The sequence below is a fragment of the Mus musculus genome, chromosome 2 (genome assembly GCF_000001635.26).
Source record: "Mus musculus strain C57BL/6J chromosome 2, GRCm38.p6 C57BL/6J".
Classification (NCBI taxonomy): Eukaryota; Metazoa; Chordata; class Mammalia; order Rodentia; family Muridae; genus Mus; species Mus musculus.
The window spans coordinates 77,805,042-77,826,354 of NC_000068.7; the positions used below are offsets into that span (position 1 = coordinate 77,805,042).

General features: G+C 43.7%; 1 protein-coding gene across 4 annotated transcripts in view; it reads right to left on the bottom strand.

The window, feature by feature from the left end:
* Positions 1–12,665, bottom strand: part of Zfp385b (zinc finger protein 385B) — a 407,085-nt gene extending 394,420 nt beyond the window's left edge. For 3 of the 4 annotated variants that reach the window (XM_006499456.3, XM_006499455.3, XM_006499464.2), the window contains exon 1: positions 11,511–12,665. The gene's annotated coding sequence lies outside the window, so the exon portion shown is untranslated. The remainder of the gene's footprint in view (positions 1–11,510) is intronic. The other variant, NM_178723.6, reaches the window with a different exon arrangement.
* Positions 12,666–21,313: the final 8,648 nt, after the last annotated feature.

Genomic DNA, 21,313 nt, shown 5'->3' on the forward strand with positions numbered 1-21,313 from the left:
AGATGGTGGGGCCTGTGCCAGTCCTCTCACTGAAGCGGGTTAAGAGATAGCGGCCACAGGGATTAGGGAGGGTCACAAAAATTCCATCCTGTCCTTCATCAAACTGAGCTGTTTGGAGCAGCTTCTGCCCATAAAGAGTTCTGACCCCAATGTGCCTGGTCATCAGAAATCTTGAAAGGGAAGAAGAAGTGGGGGGGGGGAGCCAGAGAGGCCCTGGGAGTTCCATGACCTTCCCAATTAGGCACAGGCTCTAGAGACTATTAAAACCCCATCCTGCAGAGGTGTCCTCAAGCCACCCGCATAATTACTCCTATGGAGCAGTTCAGATGTTTTCTTTTACATTTTTCCCTTAATATTAGAAAATAAGCTTGCCAGGTGATCAGTAATATGGCTCTTGGGATCTGTAAAGTTTGATGTTGTTGTATCCTTGAATGATTCTCCTCCTCCTTGGATCTATCATTTCTAGAGGACATATAGCATTCTTCTAATCATCCACATTTAACAAATTACCCTTCAGTTACCAGTGAGCCTTCCTGTACAGTGTAGGAAGGAAGGTGACATGGGTTTGGGAGGGGGGGCTGGAGAGATGGCTCAGTGGTTAAGAGCACTGACTGCTCTTCCAGAGGTCCTGAGTTCAATTCCCAGCAACCACATGGTGACTCACAACCATCTGTAATGAGATCTGATGCCGTCTTCTGGTGTGTCTGAAGACAGCTACAGTGTAGTCACATAAATAAAATAAATAAGTAAATCTTTAAAAAGAAGGAGGAGGAGGAGGAGGAAGAGGAGACATCGGGGAGACATGAGGCAGACTGAATTCAAGACTCAATCACAGAATGACCCCATAGCAAGGAAACACTATGCTATAGGCCTATGACACCTCCTGCCTCTGAAAACAGATTGGGAGTTAACACAACAGGACTGTTGGGTTTTGAGATGCTGAGCAGAGTGAAGGCTGAAATTTAACTGTTACTGACCAGTATCACTTGGGCTAATTATTATATATGCACCTACATCAACATAAACAATTCTATCACTTGAATTGTAAATGGATATACTGAAATGCATACCCTGGAGACCCAGGAGAATTGTTACATGGCCCAAACAGTTCTTTGCTACAGTTTCTGATCTTTCAGAAACATGATCTCAATGATCAGCTGTTCCTAAAGGTTTGATCCCCTTTGCCAACAACACCGCAGAGCACGCCCTATTCCTCCTTCTCCGCTGAAGCACAAGAGGAAGACAATAGATCTGAGAGCCTACTGAATGCTCAGCAAATTTAAGCCTTGCTTGTGTAAGTCCTACACAGCAAGAAAATCTCCAAGGACCTGGAGGACTTACAGGTGTCTCTGCCAGGACAGCAGCAGTTTGCACACCATCACATCTGGACCCTTGGCAGTTACCGTGGAAATGGATAATGGGAAGAAGGCGAAGAGAAAGGAGACCATAATTTCCTTCTGCAAAACCCACAAAGACAGAACAAATGGCTGTTCCCAGAATGCTGACAAGGGAAAGACTAGAGGCAGGGAAAGGAAGAGACCCTGCGAGCATCCAATAGTCCTGGTGGTCTCTGTCTCTGTCACTGAAGCCCGCGTGGTCACCAAAGCTCAAATTCCAAATAGTATTGAGATCAAACCAAATGCAGGCTTGCTTCACTGGCTCCAAGACATCAACTTTTATGAACGCCTTTTGGTTTTAGTGAGGGTTTGAAGGTTTTGTGCTTTTCTTTTCTTCTGGAGACACAGACAGCCAATGTATTTGTTCATCATAGGTGTGTATAGCTGTGTGCATGGGATTGAGTGTAAGGCATGCACATGTATGAGCATGTATGCACATGTATGGAGGTTATAGGTGTCTTCTGCCATTGCTCTCACTTTATTTGTTGAGACAGGGTCTTACACTGAACCTCAAGCTTAGCAATTAAACTAGAACTGCTGTCCATCAAGCCCCAAACCCCAGAGACCTCAGCACTCAGCACTGCATCCAGCGTCTCCATGTTCAAGCTGGAGGACTCAACTCTGGTCCTCATGCTTGTACTGCAAGGACATTACTGACTGAACAATCTCCTCAGACTGGGTCCTAGAATCCCAACACCCAACATGTGACGTTAACAGAAACACTGAGGCGCAGCACACAGCCAGCAGTATACACCGCTGTAGGGAATTGAAACAGGCTAAACCATAAAGGGAGTCAATGATGGAGCAAAGGTGGCTTGCCAGAATTCACACAGGAAAGACCCCACATGGCTGGGTCTTGGGACAAAGTGAGGACAGTGTGGTCTGACAGGGCTGTGTTTTTCCTCGTCTTTCACTCAGAACCATAAATAATTCCAATAAGGCATCCCTAGCTGGGAACAGGTATAAATCTCCAAGAGTAGCCCGGGTGCTCCTCCAACCTGGTGAGGCTAAGCCTCTGCTATGGCTTAGCTCTTAAATGTCCCCCAGAGGTGCAATGTGTCAAACTGGTTCTCCACCTCTGGTTAGAAAATTACATTATTGCAGGGGTGATATTAGAAGGAGGCATTAGATCCTGGCCTCACCTCTGTTTTGCTTTGCAGATACCATGAGAAGAACAGCTTTGCCCAGCGCACGTCCCTCATCACGCTGTTGGCCCTCATCATAATCCCCAAAGCATGACCCACCATGGATGCTACACTTCTGAAACCATACACACACACACACACACACACACACACACACACACACACACACTTCCTTTTACGTTTTAGCTCAAATATTTTCTCTGGGCCATGGGAAACTGGTTGGCATAGACTTCCAAAGTGAATAAATACTAACACCACATGCCTTCACTTCCAGCACTCAGAAGGCAGAGGCAGGCTGATCTCTGCAAGTCCAAGGTCAGCCTAGTCCACAAAGTGAGTTTCAGAAAAGCCTGGGCTACACATACAGAACCCCTTTCTCACCCTCCAAAAAAGATTCTATCCTTATGTAAGTTAAATTCACTATTAAGAACCAGAGGACAGACATGAGGTATATGAATGTGAGCTCTGGAAATCCTTCATGTACTTCACCAATTACATCTTTCTCTTGTCATTTATTTTGCTTTCTGAAATACAACAACAAATAAAATCAAGATTTTTATATAAATGCTGCTATGTCCATGAGGACTTGCATGTCCATCCATCTAAAGTCAGTTTCCTTGGAAGAAAACACCCCTACAGTAGATGTGCCCTTGCCCTAGATACACAGACCTTAGTGACATAAGCTCCTATTACTGGGCCACTCCTGACTCCACTCACTTCCAACATCCCATGTGCTCTCCTAGGGACTGATGGAGGGAAGCATGGTCATGCAGACACTATTTAGCCAGTTGATTTAACTCATCTGTATTAGTTTAAAAAAACAATCTTTTTTTCTCCCGGGTCCCGGGTCTTTGCATGGCTACACATTCTCAAGAATCCTAACGATGTTTGCAATTCTTCCTCTCTTAAGGCTTCCCTTTCACTGTTCTTCTCAAGTAAACAAGGAAAAGTTGATGAGAAAATACAAAAGACATCATGGCGGAGCAATGGATCTTAGTGGGGGGGGGGGGGCGCTGGGAGGGAGGGAGAGTAGGGCTGACTGAAGTCGGTTATATTGCATGAGAAAAGATTAAAGAAATGTAAAAATAAAAATTTAGATTAGAAAAAAAATCATTGCAAACTACCGAGTGAGTTTCAATCTGAAGTTCAAGCCTTCGGGGTTGTAACAGCTCTGTTGGCAAAGAAGTCAGAGTACCTACACAGTACCCGATATTAACAGTAAGCTTCACGATGGACAGTTGTGGCTACCTTGATGAAGAACTATCGGTGCTAAAGACTTCGCTAAGGACATTATGTTCACTAAGTACATTATTTGTATTATCTAAAAATAATTCCATGGAAGTATTTTTTCGTTGTTTCTTAGATTTGAGAAATTAAAGTCATAAAAATGTTAAGCAATATTAAGTCAATGTCACACCACTAATAAATGAAACTGCTAGAACTTACATTCACAAAGTCTGACTCCAAACTTTAAATCCAATCTTTGGGCTACTCTATCTCCCATCTTCAGCAGTGTGACCAAGTAAGGACTGAGCGCTTTAAAATAAATAACCTGTGAAATAATCAACTGACTTACACAAAACCATCTCCTGCATTAAAAATCAAAATGCCTCATTCATATACATATACGTGTATTATATCTAAACAATGGGATCACATGATTTGTGTCATTAGTCTAAACATTAGATTTCCATAGCATATAAGGTTTCCATAGCATATAAGGTAATTCCTCCTCAAAGTTGGTAAGGGCAAGTTTCCCCACTCCCAAGCTATCACACCTAAGAGTGCACACACAGACACACACACACACACACATTTACAAAATGAAGTTTAGCTTCTACTGTTACTACTATTAAGCATTATCTTTCATTACCTGCACTGCTTAATGTTTAGGCTCTGAGTTTAAATATTCTAAATTTTCCATCTCCCGGTTTTCTATTTACCAAAGGGAATGCTGTGTAAAGGTCCCTTTTAACCCCAAAGACACCATGACTTACTAGTCATCTGAATGACTTAAGGCCGTTTCTACGCCCTTTTCTGATATGTTATAGAAACAGCAATTTGTTAAGCCTGAAAGGGATAGACTTTGAGCCCTGTTGGAAATCAGTGTAAGCTGACCAAGTGTCTAGGCTTTGAGTGTATAAACACCTTACTTGATAGGCTAAGTATAAGGCAGGGCACTTAGAGAACACACTTCAAACATCACAGCTCTTTGTAGAATTTCACACTAGTTAACTGAACCAAGACTTAGAAGAATGTGCCCATTGCTTCTCACAAGAGACTTCTGTGTAGCCCAATGTGTTTTTAACATTCCACGCATCTTCTTAATTGTGTTATTTAAAAGCCTATCCATCACAATGTGGAAAATAATCACTGGGCTGTTAGTACAAAGTTAACTGAAAACATTCTTCCTGACTAAACCCAGAATGAAACTTTGCATTCCAATTGATAAAAGGGTCACAGAGCAACCCTGATAACTATGGTCATATAGCATCCTCAATAATAACTGTTATATAGCATCTCTGATAACCATGGTCATATAGCATCCTAGACAATCATGGTCACATGGCATCCTAGATAATAATAGTCACATCATATCACTGATATCACATTCTGTTACCCCTAACAGACACCCTGAGATTACAAAAATACCTTTTTTTTATTTATTTTCAGATATATGAAGAAAAAGTTAAATATCAGCCCCAGTTACTATTGGTTCTGTCCATTTGTCCAATCTTTGTTTTGCTGATTCAATGATAACATAATAGCATAATGGCTATTCAGAACCCCAGCCAAAAAAGAGGGAAGAAACTTTGATTGGCTTTAGCCCACATATGCTGTTTTTATTTTTAAATTCCATTTCCCATTATAAACACAGAAATGTAAATGCTCTGCGCATTCATATTTATTACCAAAATAAAATGCTCTCTCAGGTCCAGGGATTTCAATCCTTTTTATTTGTTGATGATATAACTGTCTTTATTAAAGAGCTAAGTCATTTTTCATAAAGTAGGTGAAAAAAAGTCTAGCCATCCTTCTGTATCAGTTTATACGTATTTTAATCTATCTCTGCAATTTACGAGATCATAGAGTTGATATGGCACCAAATGAATCAAATACCAAAGGGTGGTTGAATTTTTATTAGTATATATGCCTTCCCCATTTTTTCATTGCCTTCTGAGAAATATGCTCATAAATTTCTTTTCAAACTGATCACACTGGGCTGAAATTCTTGAAGCTGAACGGGGAGAGAGGAAAATGTTGACTAGGCAAACCCTTAGTGGATCCGGGCCTTCAAGCTGCAGCCCTCTGATTGGCAGGGTGAACAGTCTCTGCCTTTCCCAGAATGGAGCTGCACCTGGCAACATCCCAGCAGACAGCATCTCACATATGGTTCACCATGACCAAGTCAACTTACCTCACCATAAAGAAATCAAGACCCAGCGAAATGAAGTAACCCCTCCAAACGCTCTCCTGGCTGATGACCCAAAAGCCAGAGTTTGCCTTAGAAAAATACTACGTCTACTCAGCCACCACCATATTACAGCCATCTTACCCCCTCCCCTACCCCCCGGAAGCTACAGCTTTCCACTCAGGCTGGGGATTTGAATTGCTCTGGGAGATTTTTTTTAATATTTATAAGCATTTTTATTGTTTTAGTTCCTTGAAGTGATTTTTAGTGTGTACCTAAGGACTGCAAAACCTGAACTGGAAATCCAGGGAACAGGCCTTTTCTGAAGAAACACAAGTATGTCAGGTCTAGTAATGCCAGCTGTTTGAGAGGATGAGGCGGGAGGATTCCAGGCTCAAAGCCAGTCTATGAAACTTAGTGACCCTGTCTCAAAACAAAAATACATACATACATACATACATACATACACACATACATACACACACATATACATACATACATACATACATACATACATACATACTTACACACATACACATATACACATACACACAAACACACATACACACATACATAGGTAAAAGGTGTGAGCTGCTAAACCTGGAACCCTGAATTGGATCGTTGCAACCCATGTGGTATAATGGAAGAAGAGAAACCACTTCTACAAGTTGCCCTCTAACTTCCACATGCCCATGCACATGCATATGTGTGAGTATGTATATACACATATACACAATTAGATTAATTAAATGTAATAAAAATAATAACAAGATTCTAAAAATTAAATGCGGCTCAGCAGTAGAGCACTTACTTAGCCTGATTCAGATCCCAATACAAAAGAAAAGAAAGGTTTTTAAGAAAGCAATGAATTGCTTCCAACAATCGAAGCTCTAGCTGTTTAGCTGGAACAGGACCGTGGTGCAAGACCACAGGCAGAGACACACAGCAGCTTGAGCAGAAGAGCAAGCCTCATCTCCTTGCTCAGCCCAGCAGGTGCCTTCCACTCCAAGGGAAGGAAGATACCACATGGTGTCTGCCTTGGTCCTGAAGGAGACCCAAGAAGCTTGGCCACCCACATCTTCTACTGACAGGTGATGGATGACAGCTTTGTCTTGGGTCTCATACTAGTGACCGAGGTAGAAAGAGAGATTGAGTCTCCTGCACCCTGAAAAACTCTGGACATGGTAGAAAAAAAAATGGGTGGGTACAGAGTTAGCTGAGGCACCCAGAGAGAATTCTAAGGGATGGCAGGGAGGTAGAGGGAGAGAGAGCATGTGCAGAAAGATAAGAGCAGAGCAAAAAAAAAAAAAAATTTAAAAATGTAAGCAGAGTAAGAAAGAGCTGGAGCCAGAGCCAGAATGTGCAATACCAGGAAAATGAGCAGTGTGGAACAAAGCACTATTATTTGGCTGGAGAAAAATACAATGGGGTCAAATCTAAATGCAATAGTGTTGCGGGGGAAAATCACAGGGCAACAGAGGGAAATGCCCACCCTCCCACCCAGCCTTGGGAAATGCCAGCACCTTGGACTTTCCTAATATGAAGTAATACTGAAGCAAGCATACACTGCAGTGCAGTCACCAAGAAGAGCACTTGTCACTGCTGGAACCGCCCCCCCCCCCCCCCCCCGCCCCAAGCCTGCTTAGTATCACCTCTTGCCCTTCTGCTGAACATTTCAGGAACAGCTTCTTCCACACTACCATGGGAGTATTTTACAGATGCAGAATTTCGGGCCTCATCCAAGTCCCTGCTCAACCACAATCTGCATTTAATAAGGTTTTTGAATGGTTTATGTGCATATTCAAGTTTATGAAGCACGGGCTCTACTATAAGAACGGAGCTGAAGTGTTTAAATAATATAAGTTAAATAAGGTGAGACTACAGAACCAGGAAGAACGTAATCCACCTAGTTAATTTATCTACTGGCTTGCCACCAGAGGCCAGGACCTGGGTTAGGTATTTCAGGGAGTGAGGAACTAAGGTTGGGTTAGGTGCCCTTGAGTACCACAGCACCCTTGAGTACAGTGTGGGGAAAACACATAACAGACTTCACTTCTGAGAAGTGAAATCCAAGGTAATAGAACTTGGGGAGAGTCAAAGCCATAGTTCAAAGGGAGATCACGACTCTCAGACAGGGGTACATGGCAACAGGGAGAAGAGAGGTCTGCTCCAGGCAGAGGGGGACTGCATGAGCACAGAGGAGCAGTGCAGAGGCATGCTGTGTGTTGAGAGAAAGCCACTGACTTCAGCACAGGGCAAGTCAGACTGTTGCCAGGAAGCACCGGACTGCACTTCAGAGGGCTAAACAGAGGCAGCCCAAGCCAGTAGGATTCCTGGGGCCCTGTTTATACCATGTAGGACTCCATTTTAGCAGTAGATTCCAACATTATTTTCTCAGTATATCACTGAACATCGGCAGATGTTTATAAGAGTCTCAGCCAAGGCTGTGGCTAGCACACGGCAGATTCACTCAATAAACGAGTCAATGAGGTCAGAGTACAGCTCACCAGCAGAGGACCTCGCTCTTAGAGCAGAGGTATACGCTACGGGGGCATTACAGAAGCGTTGACCAGTGAGGAAGTTTTCCTACGGCTTAGCCTCCAAAAGCAAGCATGAAATTCACTAGGAATGGAAGAGACAAGAGATGGCAAGTGAGTCCAGAAGCCAGCGTGGTAACATCTAGAAAAACGGAGGCAGACACGCTGTGGATAAGAAAGTGATGCTGTCAAGAGGCCTTGTGGAGACGGAAATGGTGGGACTGTCTGTGCACTGCATGTGGAAAGCAATGGTATGGGAGGAGGAGGCTCTGGGTGCTTGGGAGAATTGTGGAAACTGACACCAAGGCGCCCCTGCTCATTTAAAAGAAAGACAGTGATTAGAGTTTATGCTTAGATTTAGAAAGCAGGTGGTGGACTTGAGGCACCTGAGAGCAATGCAAGGCCTTCAAAGGGTTTCACAGGGCAAATATGATGTCTGGGAGGGAAAGCAAAAGTATGTCATCTTAAGAAGAAATGATCTAAATTAATAAAGGACAACACCAGATGAAATCTACAAAATGCAAAAGGAAGATAACCCAAAAAGTAAAGAAAACTAAGAGAAACCCATAGAGGAAGAACAGAAGGAGGTGGGGAAGGGAGAGGAAGAGAAGGAGGGGGAGAGAGAAAGAGAGAGGGAGAGAGAGAGACTATGAAGAATAGAAGATCATACTAAGATCTATGTGGAACAAGAGACAGAAATGGAGAAATGGTGATAGCAACAGTAATAAAATAGTGTGCAGAGGGGACAACAATAACAAAACCAAGCAAACAGAAGGCAGGGAAGTTCAGCATGCGTTGTCCTTTAGATCTAAGTAGAAGCTTGAAAGCCTTAGAAAGCCAATTTAGCTCTTTGTTTCCATGAACAAAGATTTTTCACATGAATTCACTCCTGTGATATGTTAGTTAATTGTTCTTTTTAACTATATATAATATATAATGATATGATATGTAAGCTTAATTAATATAAAATATCATATTCACATATGTCATTGGGCAGTAGCATCTTCAAACTCAGATGGAAGAAAAAGAAAACAGAGTTGGGATGTCTTGTTTATGGTACCCGACAGCACCCAGCATCATTCTATGTAGCTTTTCATCTCTAAGAGATGTTTGCTTTGATAGATCCTCTCTACTCCCAGAGCCAGGACATTCGATCATCATACAATAGTCCCACTCTGGAAGAAGGATCTTCCAACTGCTGTCAGCTCTCATTATCTGCTGTGCTTGGGTGCCAGGCACTAACCACACTTCTGTCTCTAATTTGACTGAGATGGAAATGCCTCCGTTTGGTTTCTTTCTGCCTCAGTCCAAAGAGACAGGCTGTTTTCTTTGGTCCTGGGAATCTATATACTGTTAAAATGCTGTAAGCTATCAACATTGTTTTTCTTTCCCTTAATGTCAATGGATTCTAATGCTTATAGAGCTCCTTTTCAATGATTTACCTAATAACCATAACATAATATTATGCAAATGAGATGCTTCAGGGATGATACTGCACCACACTGATACCTACCACCAGCACTATTCCAGCAAGGGCGGCGATCCTCCCCTGTTTGGGAGAGTTCACCTTTCCAAAAGCATTTACTACAAATGCGCCCACGAGAGGTCAAGGAGACGGACAAGAACAGCTTATTTGATTTGTGGTTTCACCTTAAACCTCCTCAAATCACTTTCAGAAACAAGTAAAGGTGTAAACGATAAATCCGCAAAAACTTGATTACTGAAAAATACAGAATCCGAGCAAGCAAGGCTTTGAGCACATAAACATATTTTCACCTTCCATATCTTAAGTAGCCAAACCTACAAGCCGGTATTTTACATTCTAAGGACATTCAACTATGACAGGAAAGGACAACCCGTATCAAAGCATGCATGACATTAAAATAAGATTGAAGGATTCTGGAAACAGGCAAAAGCAGACCCTGAAACACTAAAGGGAGTTATCTGGAGCCTAAATGTTTGAGATGCTGCACAGTAACTTTCTGGAAAACTGCCTCTTCATTTAATAAATATATTTCTCAGTCCTTCCCAAGCTGTATGGACGCTGCCAGTCTACCCGACAACACAAATGTTTTTGCCCCATTTGGAGCATCTATTTTGCCTATATTTTGCTTCATTGTGACAAAGTTTGCAATAGCCTCTGTGTGCTGCTCATCAGATAAGCAAAACCGGAGAGAACCGCCAACCTCCTTTCTAGATGAAAATGTTTCCAAATCCAGGAACTTTTGAGGTCATTCCAAAATTATTTGTGCTCATGGGGGCGGGGGCATTTTCTTTTCCTTGAAGGACCCAGGACACTCGCCATCTGAGTGATCTCCAGAGCCATAGGAAGCAAAGCATGAGAGACCTCCGTCTAGTCTTCTCCTCATCCCAAGGCCAGCACACAGCAGAGGCAAAGCAGATGGTCCTCCCCCTCCCGTTTCTCTCCTCCCTTCCGCTGTCCCGCAGAGTCCTCCCACCCTGAGCTGACACCTTCACCAGCTCTTGCTAACCCAGGCTGCCCTTCCCAGCTCCCAACAAGTGCAAACTTTGAGCATCTGCTCTCGAGCCGCACCATTCACCTTTCTGCTGGTCTTTTCTCTGCAGAATGCCCTTGGGACCCTAAGCTTCCACAGTCATCCTGCCCTCACACCTCGGTACCCAAATTATTCATTTCCCTCTGGCAAAAAGGGAGTCTGCAAAACCCCCCGGAGTTCCCGGGAGGGGAGAGGCACTGCCACTGACCCCCTGCGAGGCTTTCCTTGTCCCCCCCGTCTATCTCTATGCTCCCTTCCCACCCTGGCTTCTCCGAGCCCACCCTGGGGACTCCTTGCCCGACGAACTCCTACGTCCTACTCCTACGTCCTACTCCTTGACTCGAGGGGCTAGGGGGAGCCTCGACTCTGCGGCCGGGGCAGCGGCCAGGCGCCTGCCTCTACAAGTGGGGCGGCGGGACGCAGCGCAAACTCCGTCCCTCGCCTGGGCGGAGGCGGTGGGGAGAGGCGCGGACGCGGCGCGGGGCTGCTCGCCCCAGGCTTACCTCTGCGCGCGGGCGGCGGGCGGCGGGCGCGCGGGGCAGCCGCTCCTGAGGCCGGGGGGATGTGGCCGGCGCCTGGGAGGCGGCGCTCCCGCCAGGGCTGCGCTGGAGCTCCGCGCAGACGCTCTCCCGCGGTCTGCGGCAGCCCGGGGCGGTGGCACCGGCGACAGCTCTGCGCCGCGGGCCCCCGGAACTGTCCGACCCAGCGGGAGCGCGGGCTGAGCGGCCGCTCGCGGTCTCCACGCTCGGCGCCTGCGCGCCTGGCCTCGCCCAGGTGAGGGGCGTGTGCCGAGTCCGCGCGGGCCACGGGGACAGGCGTGAGGACCTGCGAGGCGCTCGGCGCGGGATGCTGCGGCTGGGGTGGGGAACGCCGTGGAGACGCCCCGGGGGCGGCGCAGCCTGGAAGGCCGCCTGGTCACCGGGTCCCACGCGCCCCTCAGCCTCCAGCAGGGGTCGGGGGTGGGGGGATTCCCCAAGGCGGGACGCAAACCTCGCGCGCGCGGGGGCCGACGTGTCACCTACTGGCCGAGCGGACTAAAACTCTTCTTGGAGATGCTCGCCACCAAGTATGGGCTCTGCCCCCGCGTGCAGCTCCCGGCTGGCGGGCGACACAGATCAGCCTCCGCGGGGACCCAGGGCTTCGCAGCCCAGCAAGGACCTGCGAGGCTCGTGCGCAGGGGAGGGGCTCGCCTGCTCCTACTGCCAGACCTCGCTGATTGAAGTTTCAAAAACTAAACCGTGTCAGGGGTTCCCCCGGTGTAAGCCATCTTCTGAAAATAGTGTAGACACAGCCAGGGCGCTTATTTCTGCGACGGAGAGCACTTCAAAGAAAACACTGGGGGGAAGGAAACATAATTTGAAGGGCTCAGTCTTCTAAGATGACTTCTTCGGGAAGAAATTCAAGAGTAACAAATGACAAGGGAACTGTGGAAGGCAGCAAAGACTGAAAAAAAAAAACAGATGACTCGACTTTAAAATATTTTTCTTTGGATCTTGTCTTAGATGATTGACACAAAGGCCATAAATAATTAATCCGGCAGCTGTTAATGTCTTGGCATAGTGTCCGGAGTAAATATCTTCGAGTCCAGCCAAAGCTAGTGCTGCTTCCGGGGTGGGTTTGAGATCTGATGAATGCACACTCACTGCATTCTGGAGCCTTCCGAAGGAGCAGCTTGCTTTTTTTTTTAAATCCACCTTGGAATGTCAGCTTATTGCAGGCGCCAGCACCTGAGGTAACCAGCGTGAGAAGGGACATTAATCTGACTGATGGTCTTTATATTTTTAGAATCCAAACATCTTCTAGCTGGCCTGGCTCGCTCTACTAAATACAGACCCAAACTGGTATGTTTATTATTACTGCTACCTCTATTCAAAATAACTACGGGAGGCAAGCTGCAAAATTCATAACCCCAAAAAGAACATGAAGAACTGTAATTGTTTGTAGAGTCCCTTTTTAAAGTTATAGCCGTAACATATCTTCCTGCCCATGAAGGTTATATTGAAAGTAAGCATTTTATGAGTCCTGAGAATGGAGTTCTGGCAAACGGAGAGCAGCAGGAAATTCTATGATCAAGGCATCCAGCTTCCAGGCCCTTGCACTTGAGAGTTGAAAGCAGCGAGGTTGCCTTAGCCAATACTACCGACCACAAGAATTAGCACTCCCAGAAATCTAAGGTGCAGGGGGTGAGGGTGCTTCGGAGGCCTCCACCCAACACTTTTAACTGTTCTTGGAGGGGAAGAAAATGAGCAAGCCCTATGGACTGAACACCTGTGAGAAGTGTTCCCCATGGCTTGCACAGTTTAGCAGGATTTGCAGTTTTTATGTCCTGCAATCTGCAACTACATCCTCCTCTCCTCTCTGTCTATTTTTAATCACTTATAGCTGAGATGTATGGTAGAAAATAATTTGAGGGTTGCAATTCCTAACAATAGCTGAAAGAAGCATAAAATATTTGCAGACGAGTCTCAAATTATTTTTAACCTGTGACCTAAGAGATAAAGAACTATGTCTTTCATGTCCCTTAACCAAGGCAGAATAGCGGCTTCTGGAAGCTCACACCCCAAAACAATCGGTACACTTTCCCAGAAAATACACTTCAATATAGAAACAACTATAAACTAAGAGATATATAGGGAAAATTAAATTAAACCGAAGCTTCTCTTCGAAAGTATGATCGTCTATTGGCAAATCTGGTTCTTTAGCCCACCTGACCTTTTAAAACCATTGTTCAGTAACAAGATCTGCCACCCTAAACTAGGAGCGTCCAGATAGTAACACACCAGGCTAGCACATCATGCAGGCACCCCTCACTGGCAGGAAAGAGCAGAAAGAGGTTCATTTAAGTCTTGCCCCTACGTGTGTTTATGAGGTAAGTGGTTCCTAAGTATTCCCTGAAAATCATACTAAATGCAGTCTAACTCCTTCCCAGCAATCTTGTTAATCCTCTTGCCCATTGGATACTAGTGGTAAACAGGCCATCAACAGATTTGAAAGCTTTAGAAATCACTTGGTTTTATGATGCAATAGCACATGTGAATTTGCACATGGTACATTATCTTATAAAACAAGCTCTGGTTAACATTATATATTTCTTTGCAGCCATCATTGAGACTCCATTCTTGGGAACATACTTTGAAAGCCACTTTGTCAAGGAACATAAAGCCAGAATCTAAACTTTAGCTATAGCTTTACAGCTTAGGACTTCCATTCTATGGTACACGACTGATAACAACACCCTGACTCAATGCAATTCTGGAAAGTCACGATACACAGAAATCACATAAAAGCACAAGGCACCATTGATTGATGGGTATATATCTCACTCATGTTTCTCATTTCCCTCATTGCCTGTCTGGGTGCTACGCAACCCTTCACAGTGTTTTAGAAATCCTATTTCACTTTCCCAACAGTCTCCACTAGGAAGCCTCGGTGATTACCTTGGAATGGCTCCACTGCTCCGTGATGAAGAAAGAAGAGTTTCCCCAGGGAAGGCTTGAGTTCTGACCATGCACTTAACTAGCATCACCCTCTAAAATCCACCTTTTAAAAAAGTTAGTGTGTGTGTGTGTGTGTGTGTGTGAGAGAGAGAGAGAGAGAGAGAGAGAGAGAGAGAGAGAGAGAGAGAGAGAGAGAGAGCATGACACAGTATGTGTGGAAATCAGAGGATAACTTGTGGGACTCAGTTCTCTCTTTTCACCTGAGTATTGAATTCAGGTCACCAGGTCACCAGGCTTCATAGCACAGGCCCTTACCTGCTGAACCACCTCTCTGGCCTACTTTCTTCATCATTAACATAAGCAAATAAAAATATCTTCTTTATAGCATTATCCTGAAGACCAAAACAAATAGGAAAATTTTTTTGTAAACTTTAAAACACATCACAAGTATTTATTATAATTTGTTTTATTAAATACTTGAGAAATAAATGAGAGGATTATATCCATATTTGACAATAAAGTCTACAGTGTCCTAGAAATGAAAATATATGTGCCTGGTTGTGTTAGACCAGGTTACAGCTTGAAGGGCAGTAGTATGGAATATTTTCAATCAGATACTACGTTCCCGATTATGTTTGCAAGCCCTGAAAAGGAGATGCCATTCCTAGGTTAAGGTTCTACAGACCAACTGACTGAATTGAACTTCATGATTACAGAGAGTTGGAATGTTGCAGACAGAAAGTCAAAATTATCTTGGGCTCTCATTAGTACTCTTAACAGTCATAAATCATCCACTTCTGTGTCAGATCTAACATTTTCTTGACTCTTAAATCAAAGTCTTGAAATGTATCACTGCATAGACTTGACCCACCTAGCTTCCATCCATGCTGAAGTTAAGAATGTCATTAGATCTCCAAGTGGATCAGTTTCTGGCTGGTCATTCCTTCAGTCTCTGCTCCACACTTTGTCTCTGTAACTCCTTCCATCAGACTGAAGGAATGACCAGCCAGAGACTTCCCCACTTGGGGATCCATCCCATATACAATCACCAAACCCAGACATTATTGTGGATGCCAACAAATGCTTGCTGGCAGGAGCCTGATATAGCTGTACCCTGAGAAGCTCTACCAGTGCCTGACAAATACAGAAGTGGATACACATGGCCATCCATTGGACTGAGCACAGGGTCTTCAATGAAGGAGCTAGAGAAAGTATCCAAGGAATTGAAGGGGTTTGCATCCCCATAGAAGGAACAACAATATGAACTAACCAGTACTCCCAGAGTTCCCAGGGAGTAAACCACCAACCAAAGAGTACACGTGGTGGGACTCATGGCTCCAGCTACATATGCAGCAGAGGATGGCCTAGTCAGTAATCAGTGGGAGGAGAGGCTATTGGTCATGTGAAGGCTTGATGGCCCAGTGTAGGGGAATGCCAGGGCCAGGAAGCAGAAGTGGGTGGGTTGGTGAACAGGGGAAGTGGGGAGGGAATCAGGAGAGGGGGGTTTTGGAGGGAGACCAGGAAAGGGGATAACATTTGAAACATAAATAAAGACAATATCTAATAAAAAGAAGTAGGAAGCCAGGCATGGTGGCGCACGCCTTTAATCCCAGCACTTGGGAGGCAGAGGCAGGCAGATCTCTGAGTTCGAGGTCAGCCTGGTCTACAAAGTGAGTTTCAGGGACAGCCAGGGCTACAGAGAAACCCTGTCTTGAAAAAAAGTAGGAAAAAAAAGAATGTCATTAGATTGCATCTAAAACCTATGGCAGGTGTTTGCCCTAGCCCTGTAATCTGGCTATCTGATGTTGCTGCAATGAGGCTACCTGCTTCTACCACCAATGTATTTGGTAAAGGCATTAACTTATGACTCTATTCTGTTCTGTGACAGTACAAGTTCAAGTAAGCACTTTAATGATGGAAGATGACATTCAGACAAACTGAACCAAAGTTCCTGGGATGTAGGCTTAGATTTTTCAAAACCTATTTTAATAAGGGTTCTCAAACGCTTTGACTCCCTCTCTTAGCCCACCATCCAAAGATAGGGGAGGAAAGATAGTAAACAGGACAATGGAAAGTGGGTCTGTTTAGAAGTAGTTCTTTTGGGTTATTCCAATCTTGTTTGTCAGGATACTGACAGTCCAGTTCAAAAGTGTCACCAAACAGGAATCAGGAACATTGGCAGGATCCAGCAGAAACCACCAGGCCTCTGCCAAATCCGCACAAGGACCAGCCAGAATACCAGGAGTTCTCTGCTGTGCCTCTCTCAGTAAAGTGAAGATTAGCGAAAATGAGAGACTAGTGAAGAGTTGCACAGCTAATTATGCAAGTACCCACCCTGTCTCTGTCTAGTGAGTCCTATTTGTACGTTCTCTAAACATCATGTGTCCTCCAACGGGTCTTGGCTCAACAAAACACCACTAGAGTCTGCACCACATGACACAACCAGAAACTTCTACTTCACTGAACTGTGGTCATTCATATTTGGCCTAGAAAAAAACTTTTTCTTATTCTTTTTGGAGCAAGAGATGCCTGCTTCCTTTCAATTTCCACAATTTATGAGAAATTAATGAAACCTGAGTCTTAGAAACTGTGTTCTTTAAAACCCTAACTCAGATTGAGCTTAAAGAAAGTATTTGTTAAAAAATAATTTGTATTAATTACTATTTTTATTCAGTTACATTTATTTATTGGGGATCCAGTGCATATACCATGCATGTAGAGATCAGAGGGCAACTTTGTGGGAGTTGGTCTCCACCATAGGTTCCAGAGGTGGACAGAGGTGGAGTTCCAGTCTCAGGCTCAGTGGCAAGTACTTTTACCCACTGGGCCGTACACGAGGCCCCACTTACATTAATTAAGGATCTCTGCTCATTCAAGATAGATACTGATGAATTGAAACAAACATTGTTGTGGCTTTATTGACCAGGTAATTTTCAGTATCCCTTTCTCATACATTTACTTAAAAGTAAAAACATCGTTAGACCTTTAAGTTCAATGTGTCGGCTTTTCTACGGAAGTCCCAACTTGACCTGCCCATTTAACTTTACAACAATCAATAAACAAAATGTGGAGGAGTTTGTTTTAGATGGGAATCTTAAAGTTATTTCTGCTGTGTCAGTTTGTATTTCTCATTTTTTGACTCTAAGTACATTATCTTTTAAAATCTAACTCTGGTGTCTGTATTCAGAAGGTGAGGACAGAAAAAAAGTTAGACCTCAAGCTTTCTTCCTGATCCAAGTTGTTGTCTTTTCCTTCTGTCTAGGGGGGGTTGTTTTTCTATGAATTATCGGTATTCTTTGAAAAGGAATTGCCCTTTTGTCCTGTAATTATATTTTAACTGGAGATTCAGTTTCTTTTCATCTTTTTCTTTTCTTTAATTCAGTGATCTTAGCAGAGAAAGGCCACATCAATCCCTTGTTCACTAACTGGACCCTTGCACATTGTGATATATAATATATAATGATATAGTATGTTTAAATTCATTGTCTGCATATTCTTCCCAAGCATGTCTGAATTCGTTTTCACCCCTTCCACATTTAAAAAAATGTATTTTCTTGAGCTTTCATGGAATTGGTGGTAGACAATGACACTCTGGTTCCCTCTCTGGAATGGTAGTATCCTTTGTGTCCAGAGGTGATCAATATTATAAAAAGATTCCTTTCAGAACCTAGCCACAGCGTGGCAGTGAAAACAATATCTCTTGCTATGTATGTCCTTTTGAAAGCCAAGCCATCCCAGCCGTGGGCCCTGAGATGAAGGTTGCAGAATTTCACAACACCCCCGAGTCCTCCCCTGATTAGATCGCAAGATGATTAGGCTGCTTGCATCCACTCCCCTGTGTGGCTCTTCACACTGAGACAATGTAAAATAATTAATCATCTTTGAACTGCGTTTGCAGTTTTGATTTCACTCCACCTTTAAAGGTCTGAAAATGTGTTAATACTCTTTTCAAAAAAATGTTGATTTCTTTCCTAGGCTTAGTTTTTGAATCCCTGGTGCATTTAACTCACTATTGAGATGTGAATGTGGAGGATTCCCTAAAGACCAAGATCTTTTGGGTTCAAACTATACCACTAAAGAGTTTTCCATTTTGACTTTGTCATAATGTTGAGTTTACCACATTGATGAACGTCTCAATGCTCAGTCCTGACTGGAGAGCACACCAGCTGTGCTATGTTCTACTGTGCCATGTAAGACTGCTGCAATGGAGAAAAATAATAACATCCACTTACAGTAGAGGAAAGAGATTCAGGAAGCTTGGGATATGCTAACATCACTAGTGGACAGTGAAGTGGGAACTTCTGGTTTATTTGGAAAGTCACTTGGGTCAAATGATGTTTTGCTAAAACAAACACGTGAAAGAATGTTTTCCTGAAGCAGACACAGGTGAAAGGATGTTTTTCTATAGCAGACACACAAAAGGACAAGTGATGAAGGAGTATAAATACGGCCTCGCTGACAGTGGGAGAGAGAATATTGGTTTGGTTTGGTTTGCTTCGCTATTCTTTACTAACAACAGGCATCTATTGGTTAGCCTTGCACAGTGTTGTTGAGGCCTCCAACATTGAGAGAAACTCCCCAAAGAATGCTCCTCAGGTTCCTGAGGCAGCTTGCCAGGTCCCACTTCCACAGCCTCCCCTCAGGCTGGTTAGCAAGCTTTGCGATTTCTTCAGGAGTGAACTACAGCTGCTGGTTCCTGTATGGTGTCTGCCTGCCAAGAGCACTGGACTGAAGCTGCTGATTCGTATTTGGTGTTTGCTATGCGACTGAACTGCTGACAAAGAAGACTGAGCTTGCCCTCAAAGAGCTATTGCTGAACAGGTCCACTTCCTCCATATCCTATTAATTTTTCTTTTCTTTTTCCCCCACTACCTCCGCTGGCCAAGAAGGAAATATACACTTGAAGGCAAATTCTTTGCAGACAAAGGACAGATATACACAGCATTTGTGCTCACTAAAACAGCCAGAGAGAGCAAGCACCGCAGGAGTGAGCAAGTGATGAAGCAGGTCTGGTAAAGACGTGATGCCATGGGGACCTTGTCCTTTGCTACAATGGTTCCAAATGGAGCTTCCCATATTCTCCAAAGACCTAAAATAACCCTTCTTAGTTACTCAGGATAACACTAAATGAGTGAGGAGGGGAGACACACAAAAACTATTTATCGGAGTTTTATGAGTGATGGGGAAAACTGAAGACTACCTAAAAGGATCAGTGGAACAAATCCCATTAAACAAATCTCGTTAAACAGATTTTTTGAAGCTCTTCTTATTGATGTTTATTTGAACTTTATGGTGATGTGGAAAGTTATTTACTGTGGCTTAAGGAGAGAGAAAAGGAGCTGGGGAAAGATGGCTCAGTCAGTAAAGCTGTCACCTCACGAAAGTGTGAGGACCTGATCGATCTGTGGAATTCAAATAAGAGACCAGGTATGGTGGCACACTACCTCCCAAAATTTGGGGAAGGCAAAAATAAGAAGATGACTGGTACTTACAAGCCAGTCTACCCTGTGAGCTCCATGCCAATGAAAGACTCAAAAACAAACAAACAAAAAAGGCTTGACAATATTCCTCAGAATGACACCTAAAATTGTCCTCTAGTCCCCACATACATATACACACACTGCCTGTATATGTACACACACACACACACACACACACACACACACACACACACCACAGAATAGCAAAGGAAAAATATGTATTGCTACAAAACAAAACAAAATAAATCAGAGAATGAGAGATTGACTGCATTGAGAAAGCCATCCATATTCATTGATTTCCCAAAGTTCTGATTGATATATAGCATTTCAGGCACACTATAAAAGCTGTTTTATATATACTTAGATGCATTGGCATATTGTATTTTCTGGTATGTACCATCTGAGATTTCTTTCACATATGTTAAGTTTTCTTGAATTTAAAATGAAACGCAAAGAGGTTTTTTTTTCCAACACTCTAAGATGTGGTTATGTTATATGAGACTATTAAACAATGGAGCATACACTCATGCACTATTGATGGGGCTGTAAATTGAGATAGGCTCTCAGGAAGTTACTTTATTAGTGTGCATGTGCTTCGACACAGCCATTCCACATTATTTTAGAAATGCACTAGAATAGAGAGGTGAAGCAGTAGGTACAAAGAGGCTCCCTGTGTCATGGCTTGAAAACATCACGGGGAAACTAAATACCCAGCAGTGCTACAGTGATCAAGTAAATGAATACACTATATGCATTGCTAATCTTCTTATCGGTAGAAATTATTTGTATTTTGGATGTAACATTTGTTGTTAAACTAATAAAAGTTTCCTTAAAATCAATTGCCTGGAGGGCTGGGTGGATGGCTCAGTGTACCTATGAGGTGGTTGGTGTGCAAGCACCTGGGTTCGGACATCCATCCAGTAACCACATAAAAAATAGCCACGCATGGTATGTGTTTGTAACCATAACACTGGGAGTAGTAGAGTCGGTCAGAACCAGGGGGGTTGCTGGCCAGCCAGTCTAGCCAAAATGGCAAACTCCAGGATTAGTAAAAGCCTGACTATAAATAGATATTAAGTAAGTAGGTAAATAAATAAATAGATAGGAACTAAGGAAGACACCTAATGGCTTACAGAGAGAGAGAGAGAGAGAGAGAGAGAGAGAGAGAGAGAGAGAGAGAGAGAGAGAGGGAGAGAGAGAGAGAGAGAGAGAGAGAGAGAGAGAGAGAGAGAGAGAGAGAGATATTTCTAGAAGTTACAAACATTAAACACAGCCAGACACACCACAGCCTACCTTGGATAGAACCCCACTGAAGCTGTCTGAGAATCCTGAAACACAATTCCATTGGTTGTCATCACCAGGAACTGTTGTAGCCCAGACCTAGATTAG